At 28.4% G+C, this 7,498-nt stretch overlaps 1 long non-coding RNA gene across 1 annotated transcript; it reads left to right on the forward strand.

Annotated features, from left to right (window-relative positions):
* Positions 1-2,114: 2,114 nt before the first annotated feature.
* LOC143227095 (uncharacterized) lies at positions 2,115-4,958 on the forward strand. The gene is made up of 3 exons (XR_013014872.1): positions 2,115-2,206; positions 2,734-2,827; positions 4,839-4,958. It is a non-coding gene; the product is annotated as an uncharacterized LOC143227095 (long non-coding RNA).
* Positions 4,959-7,498: the final 2,540 nt, after the last annotated feature.

Consider the following 7,498-nt stretch of genomic DNA (forward strand, 5'->3'; position numbering starts at 1 on the left):
AACCTATGGATAACCTGTTACTTCTGTATGATGTATGTTTGCTTTCTAGTCTCTAGTTTTATTCTTTACAAGTTTTGGTTAGTCACACTGACAGGAAGTATCACAAAATAATATTTGTGATATTACAGAATATCAGAATAAAGATATTCTGTAATATCTTTACAGAATAAGAAGGCGCTAAACATAAAAAAAAGACCTAGAGTTCATAAATGTCTGAAGCAATAATTGCAGATGTATTTGTTTCAGGTCTCATTATGAAAGCAACAATGGTACAAACTGTCTGTTGATTTTAACAAAAATTACAAGAAAACTTTTTCTTGATAGACAACATGACTACATAAAAATATTTGAGTTTCATTCTAGCTATGATATTAATATAATAGTTTCATGCTTCATATTTGTCTTTGTTGTCGACTGACGGATTGATGATGATGGTTTATATCATCCTTTTTCAAAGGAATTGTTGAAACAAATAACTAATTTATTCCTTTGCAACGTATACAAATATTACTAAAACTATTTGTAATTTGTGTACCTTCATCGAATTTATGTTTTCTTCGAGTTAGAAAAAGCCCCAGTAAGCTATCTGCTGTGATCACTGCGTGGAATCAAACATCATATTTTAGCGTTATAATGTGACGTCGGTAAAAGAGTAGCCCAATAGTTGGCGGTGAGTGGTGATGACTAGCAGTCTTCCCTCTAGTCTTACACTGCTAATTTAGGGACGACTATCACAAATAACTCGGGAGTAGCTTTGTGGGAAATTCAAAATCAAACAAACCTTGGCTTTAACCAAACGCAATTTGGCCAATCCGCAAAAAGTTAATAATCAATTTAATTACAGGTTTGTTGAAGTTTCTTACTGAAAGCTTCTGATGAATGATATAAAGGTGACCTTATAAACTGAAAATCTTTATTAAAAAGCAACATTTTTAAGATGAGAGTTCTGTTTGTAGCTCTGGTTGTGGTCTTAACCCTGACGTCGACGAAAGGCAACGTGATCGATATAGGTTCACATATAATGTGTAGTAAGTTCGTTTTCACATTTATTGATGAATAAAATGTTAAATAATGGAACTGCTAGAATAAATTTTCTTTCTTTCATTTCCGTACTTGAGCAATTAAAAATAATGCAACAAAAATCTACAGTTTCATACCTGAGAATAATTTATAATAAGTTTATTATAGGACAAGTCCTTCCTTTTGTAATTTAATAAAATGTTTTTTTATGAAAGCTGGTTCGTCTCATCAGAGAAATATACTATTCAGGTGAATGAAATGTTTTTTTTCTTTCTATCTAATTTTTAATGCAGAGATGAACGAAGAAAACCCTGAAAAAGTGAACGACCTGAGAGAATGCATGGAATCAATTTTCAAAGAAAAGTCTGATTGTGTTCGTGTTTGTAGTATCATGATTTACCCTGTTTCGATAATTCACTGTAATTTGGTAAACGTCGTGTTCATAACGTAAATGTACTAATTTTAGAAACAAATTACAAATGTTCGAAAATGTAATTTTAATTTAATTTTCTGTTTCCTAGTTATGGATTCGAACTTTATATTTGCATGAAGAATGTTACATATCTCTAGTTTCAAAGCAGTAAATATATACAAATAAGTAATTTGCAATAAAATTAAATTTATGTTTATGGTAATTTGATCCATAAAAATCTATTCTAAAAGTCAGAGTTCCTTGGTGGATCAGCGAGTGGGATCATGGATTTTTAGGCTAAAATATGTAGTACGATTTCCCACAGTGAGGACCATAGGTACAGTCGAATGTTTGCGGACTCACATCACCAGAAATCGGATTTCGATACATTTGGTGGGCACAGCACAGATAGCACATTTTGTTGCTTTGAGCTTAAGTACAAAAGTCAACTAATGATTTTAGATTATTTGTTTTAATTATACTTTTATACTTTGTCTTTGTTTCAAGAGTGTTACCTACTTTCAGTTTATATGCAGTTATTTATGTCTACAAATACACATTAAGTATATTGTAAAGAAACGAAAATAGACAATTAAATGTTACAAAACAAAGTAATAGAATGTGATATAAAAGTTGATGTCAGAGAAAGTGTTTTTTTTTTATCTGAAGCTTCCAGATGCATATCGAAAGTGTGAATTTGCAAAACTTCCTTACCAGAAGTATGAAGAGTTCTTGAATAATATTTGCGCTGAAGAAAGATATGAAGATTTACAGGTGATGATGAACTATAATATATATATTGCCTAAACTTATGTAATTGATTTATGAAAAAAGATTCACTTATTTCTCTTAAAATGTTCTATAATAAAATATCACAAAAAGTACTGTTAATAACCTACAGGGTACACGTTTCATAATTCAAATAAAATGGGTTTCATTATTCTTCGAATTCGGTAATTTGTGACTACTTGTTATGAGTTGTAGTTGTTTCTAATAGTAATAAAGAAAACACAATAACATATAAATATATTTTGCTTGTTTACAGTGTAGACGTTTTACATAAATTCATTTTAAAAAATTATGTCAATACAGGATAAAATGTCTAAAACTGTGTAAGTGTTTATCGTTAACTTGTACGTTATGGTTTGGGAACTGCGAAGAAACGAGACGATGAGGTAAATTTAATTAATAACACCAAGTTTTAGATGTGATATCCTACAATGGAACATTTTATATTTGTAGAAACATCGAATCTCGTAATATCTTATATGATATTGAATATTATATATATATGCAAGCAGGACGCTGAAGAATGCGTCAGTAAAATCTTTGTAGCAGTTCAAGAGGACCCAGAAAATATACTGGATGAAATGATTTACAAGTGTTTGTGAAGAAGTAAGTTAAAAAGATTAAATATACAATTACGTGGCAATACGTTAAACAACAATATCTGGATTTGAACATGTTATGTACTGAGAAGTGTATAAATATTATTTTCTACAAAAAATATTTATATTTTGCAATAATTTAATATGTTGAAGAATGGTTAAACATTTTACTAAATATTTATGTAAAATCATAATTTTAAATTCAACTAAAAGAAATAATCCCATAATAATAATAGATATATTGTAAGATATATTTGTAATTATTATATTTAATTATATTTTAATAATAATTTTCGAAATATTGTAAACTGGAGTCTTAATGTGTTTTTTTATTTTCTAATTACACAATTTTATAAAAATTGTATTGTATTTAGTGTGTAAGAACTGGCTGAGAAAAATGGCTGATGCATTTAATCTTTTACTTTTGATTGATTACATGCTAACTTTAATAACTGCTAATGTTGAGTTGTAACCTTATTTAAATAGTCAATTCCTATTATCGAGTGTGTTACTGCTTGGATAAAAGCAGTATTATTCTGTTTTAAACAGCACGTAATTTGGGGAAATAATAGATAGGAAAACTACTACTGAAAAATGATTTCGGTTTATAAACATATATTTTTCTATATTCCACAAATAGCAGTTTAATTACTAGTTATAAGAAGGAAACACGTTTTTCCTCGAAACAATATTTCTACACTACGTAATAGCCAGCATGAATGATTTCAATAAACAGGAAGAGCAAGCAAATCAAAAATTTATTGATCGATAGAGAATAATTTGATTATATCCGCCCATTACGAATGTAGTGATACGGTGTAAGTGTAGTGAGGGTTTCTGTAATCAGTCTTAAAGTAATAACATAGTGTTGGATCACCTATCTTACGAGCATAAAATTAATCGCTAAAATAAAAATTTCTATTTAAGTTTGAAATTAAATCGTTTCTGAATTAATGTACTTTCTGTTAAATTATCATCGTTTGTGAAAAATAAACAGAGACTCCAATTTAAGTAATCTAAAATATTTTTACAGTTTTACTGTCTATACATTTTATTTTACACTTTCAGTATGTAAACTAATAACAATATTAGTTATTGTTAAGTTGCTAAGCAAAATGACATAAAAACCATGGTTGGAACTTTGTGTGACCAAAACGCACTATATTGCTGTATATTAGAAGTTGTTACTCTAACTAATTTAAAAAAAAACATCACGAATTTATTTCGTGAATTATCTTAATTCTGACTGGCTCACAAGGACTTGACTGCTTCGTCTGCAATTTTCTGTCTCTCTGTTGATTAAGCTTTAATTTCGCAAACTATAGCCAGTAAATAGCTAGTAAGTATTGAGTCAATCGGAACGAGCTTATGGTTATCATTCACTCTGAGACTGTATAGCACTGTTCAGTTTAAGTGCTTTTTCTAAAACTGAATTTATGCAAATGTAGGAAATCAACAATTAGTTGTTTAAAAAGTTATTCTTTGTAAGTTTGTGTAGTGGTTTTGTATTTTTTGATGTATTCATACTCACCTTATTTCTGTTATTTTGGCACTGCCACACATTCATCATAACTTTTATTACTTGCTTATTAAAGGGGAAGTTGGGATTTTACTTTTTTACATGTTATTTTACAAAACGACTTTAAAAATATATAATAAAACCAGACAATTTTTGTATATGTTGATAAAACACCTTTCGTTTAAAATATTATGTCAAAACAATTCACACATTATTAAAACTGGGTTGTTCATTTTAATTTGTTTAAAACTTTATAACTTTAACAATATTTTATTGAATGAAACAAATAACAAAATACTTCACTATTATTATTTTCTCCTTTCTTAAATGAAATATTTAGTTGAGTAATTTCACAAACAGTTCAATTATTTGGGGAGTTATCTTCTTATCTTTTACCACATACGGTATCAGATTATTTGAGTGAAAAATAAAGGAAGTATTATTAGTTCTATTGTAAGTGAATTTACATTAATTATTCTAATGTTACTTTTATTTGCAGTTTCAACACTTCACTTAACAACTGATGAGGACCAGCATCTAAATGTTACCAATAATATAATAATCTGAATCTGTACTGTTCCTTCTTTTAAGTATTTGTTTAATTCTCTATTTCTTTATCTAGAAAATAAATCTTTGGTAAAGCAATAAAACTCTTAAGTTTGTGGTGACTTAGTAAAATTTATTTCTCTTTAGTTGTGATGTTTAAAGAGATACTTCATTGATATAAATGTTGTCGTTTTTCATTTGTACCTTATTTAAAGAAAGAAAATTCAGTATTTCTTTTGTATGACTATAAAAGCCGTTAATAAAATAGCCATGACTTTAAAATATTAAAAAATAAAAAAATAATATATATTTAAATTTGATGGTAACTCGTACTTAAATAGTTTTACTTTAATGTGTTTTAGAAACTTTCTCCCCACAGCAACGAACCATGGCTATAATGGTTACGTGTTATTAAATAACTTGTTCGTTCATTGTTAAATACACCTTTACACATTGATCAATCTGTGAACTAATAGCCAAGTGATGAAACTGCAGTTCTAGTGATATTATGATGGTCAAAATTATAGTTAAAATCATTACAAATAAACACAGTTTTCATAACTACATTAAATAAGCAATGTTCTCGGTAGCACATATATGTCAAATTGTGAAAAATATATAAGAAGTTAACGATCAGTTTAAAACCTAAGAGGAAAATGCATTTAGTTTTTGACTATAACGGATTTATTATTATGTAATTATTTTATATCGTTGTTAGATTCACTTAAATACATATGTATAAAAATCAAGGTAAGTTAGAGTGTTAAAAGTGTGTTGTAAAATTCATGCCTGTTATTAAAATGTGATAGAATCAAAAATGTAGTATGTGGTTACCAGTATTGTTCCCAACTGAACCTTCATGAACCTCGCTTTAATGTTTATAAATAGACGCGCTAAAAATTTTTTTTTTGTTTTCCTAGTTTGCTACAGTTTGTAAAGCAATAACCTTAAAAACTATAATTGCGATTGACAATTTTTAATTGGAAAACTACAGTTGTTTGACTTGGAACGTTTATAGAATTTGAACATTACAAACCATTTAACTTCACCGAATTATCTTCGGACATCAGTATTTCTTCGAGGATATTAGATATCTTCGTAGAAGAGAAGTCGGTTTTCAAACGGCGAGAAGCAAACCAAGAATAGAGAGCTAGCTAACTAGCCGATAAGCGTAAGAATATCAATTAAATATTAATTCGATCATTGAAATGTCAACAAAATATTCGATAACAGACCTAATGGAAAACTTAACATTGTTTATGAAATTCTAAAACGTTTGTATACAAATCATTATTTCTAATAACCATTATAAAAATTGTATTGAATAATTAAAATATATTTGTGTTAAGAAACAAAATTGTATTAATCAATCCTGTTAGGAAATACAATAGATTTGATCAACACTGACATTCAAATAATTTCTAAGTCCGAATTACAATTAAACTTAGTTTCAGGCTATTCCAAATTGTAATATGTGACATACTAAATTGGAGGTTTGTGTCGAGATCTGAATCATAGACAAAATTCGTTTTTAATTCAAATCATTATTAAATTTATATTCATCAGTGCCAACAAGATATGATCATATTTTATTTACATTAAAGTTTACAGTTCAAACTTACGGTATAAACACAGAAAGCCATGTATTGTTCTCATTACGAAATTAAAACTGGATATTGTTGTCAATTTAGAATACATAAATAGCATCATTTAAAAGAAAGACGAAGTATATAAGACAAATAATATATTTCTGTTTACTTACAGGGAAAAGCTCCACGAATGACTGTGCACTTTCCATAATTATTGTCTGTGTTAGATTATGCACAAAGCTACAAATGGGTTCTTGTTTTCTGCTCACCACAGATATTGAAATCCTATCCACAGACATACCGTTGTATTACTGATGATTTCCACAATTACTGCTACAAAATAAATTAAAACAGGTTCTCATGTTAATTGGTTACAGAATAATAAACTACATCACTTGGTAATAAATTTACGAGAAATATAAACACAGAATAAATTAAAACATTTCTATCAGATACAAATGAAAGGCGTTTTTAGAAGAATAAATAGACAATGTAGTGGTACTCTTCAAGTTTAAAGTTGCAACGTGAAATGTAATGTAAGGTGACCAGACAAATAGGGTGTTTTATATGTCTCCTGGAGGAAGTAAGTCAACCAATTAAAATAAGTATTCTCTATAAATATAAAACATACAATTTTAATATCTTAAAATGTTGTGGTAACTTCCTCTCGCTCTCAAACTTAAAATGGTTCTTCAAACAATTTATGGAATTTCACTGTAGAAGACAAAACATTCAATCTAAATGGCTGAACATTTGTAAAGACACTCATTATTTGTTTACACATATTGAGAGGTACATTTTAGTACTGGTGTTGTTGTAAGTAGTAAACAGATATGTGCAAACAAGTAGTTTCTTTTATACGTCATTGTTATTGTCACTTGACACGTATTACCAAACCACTATAGTATTCAATTAATTTCAAACTTGATAATATCTTGAGACCACGTGTTGCAAGTTGATTAATGAAATATGGACTCGGGCATCCAGGTGTGGGAAATTTCGGCGTTTCAATGCGATCACAGTT

This window comes from Tachypleus tridentatus, chromosome 9, assembly GCF_004210375.1.
Source record: "Tachypleus tridentatus isolate NWPU-2018 chromosome 9, ASM421037v1, whole genome shotgun sequence".
Lineage (NCBI taxonomy): Eukaryota > Metazoa > Arthropoda > Merostomata > Xiphosura > Limulidae > Tachypleus > Tachypleus tridentatus.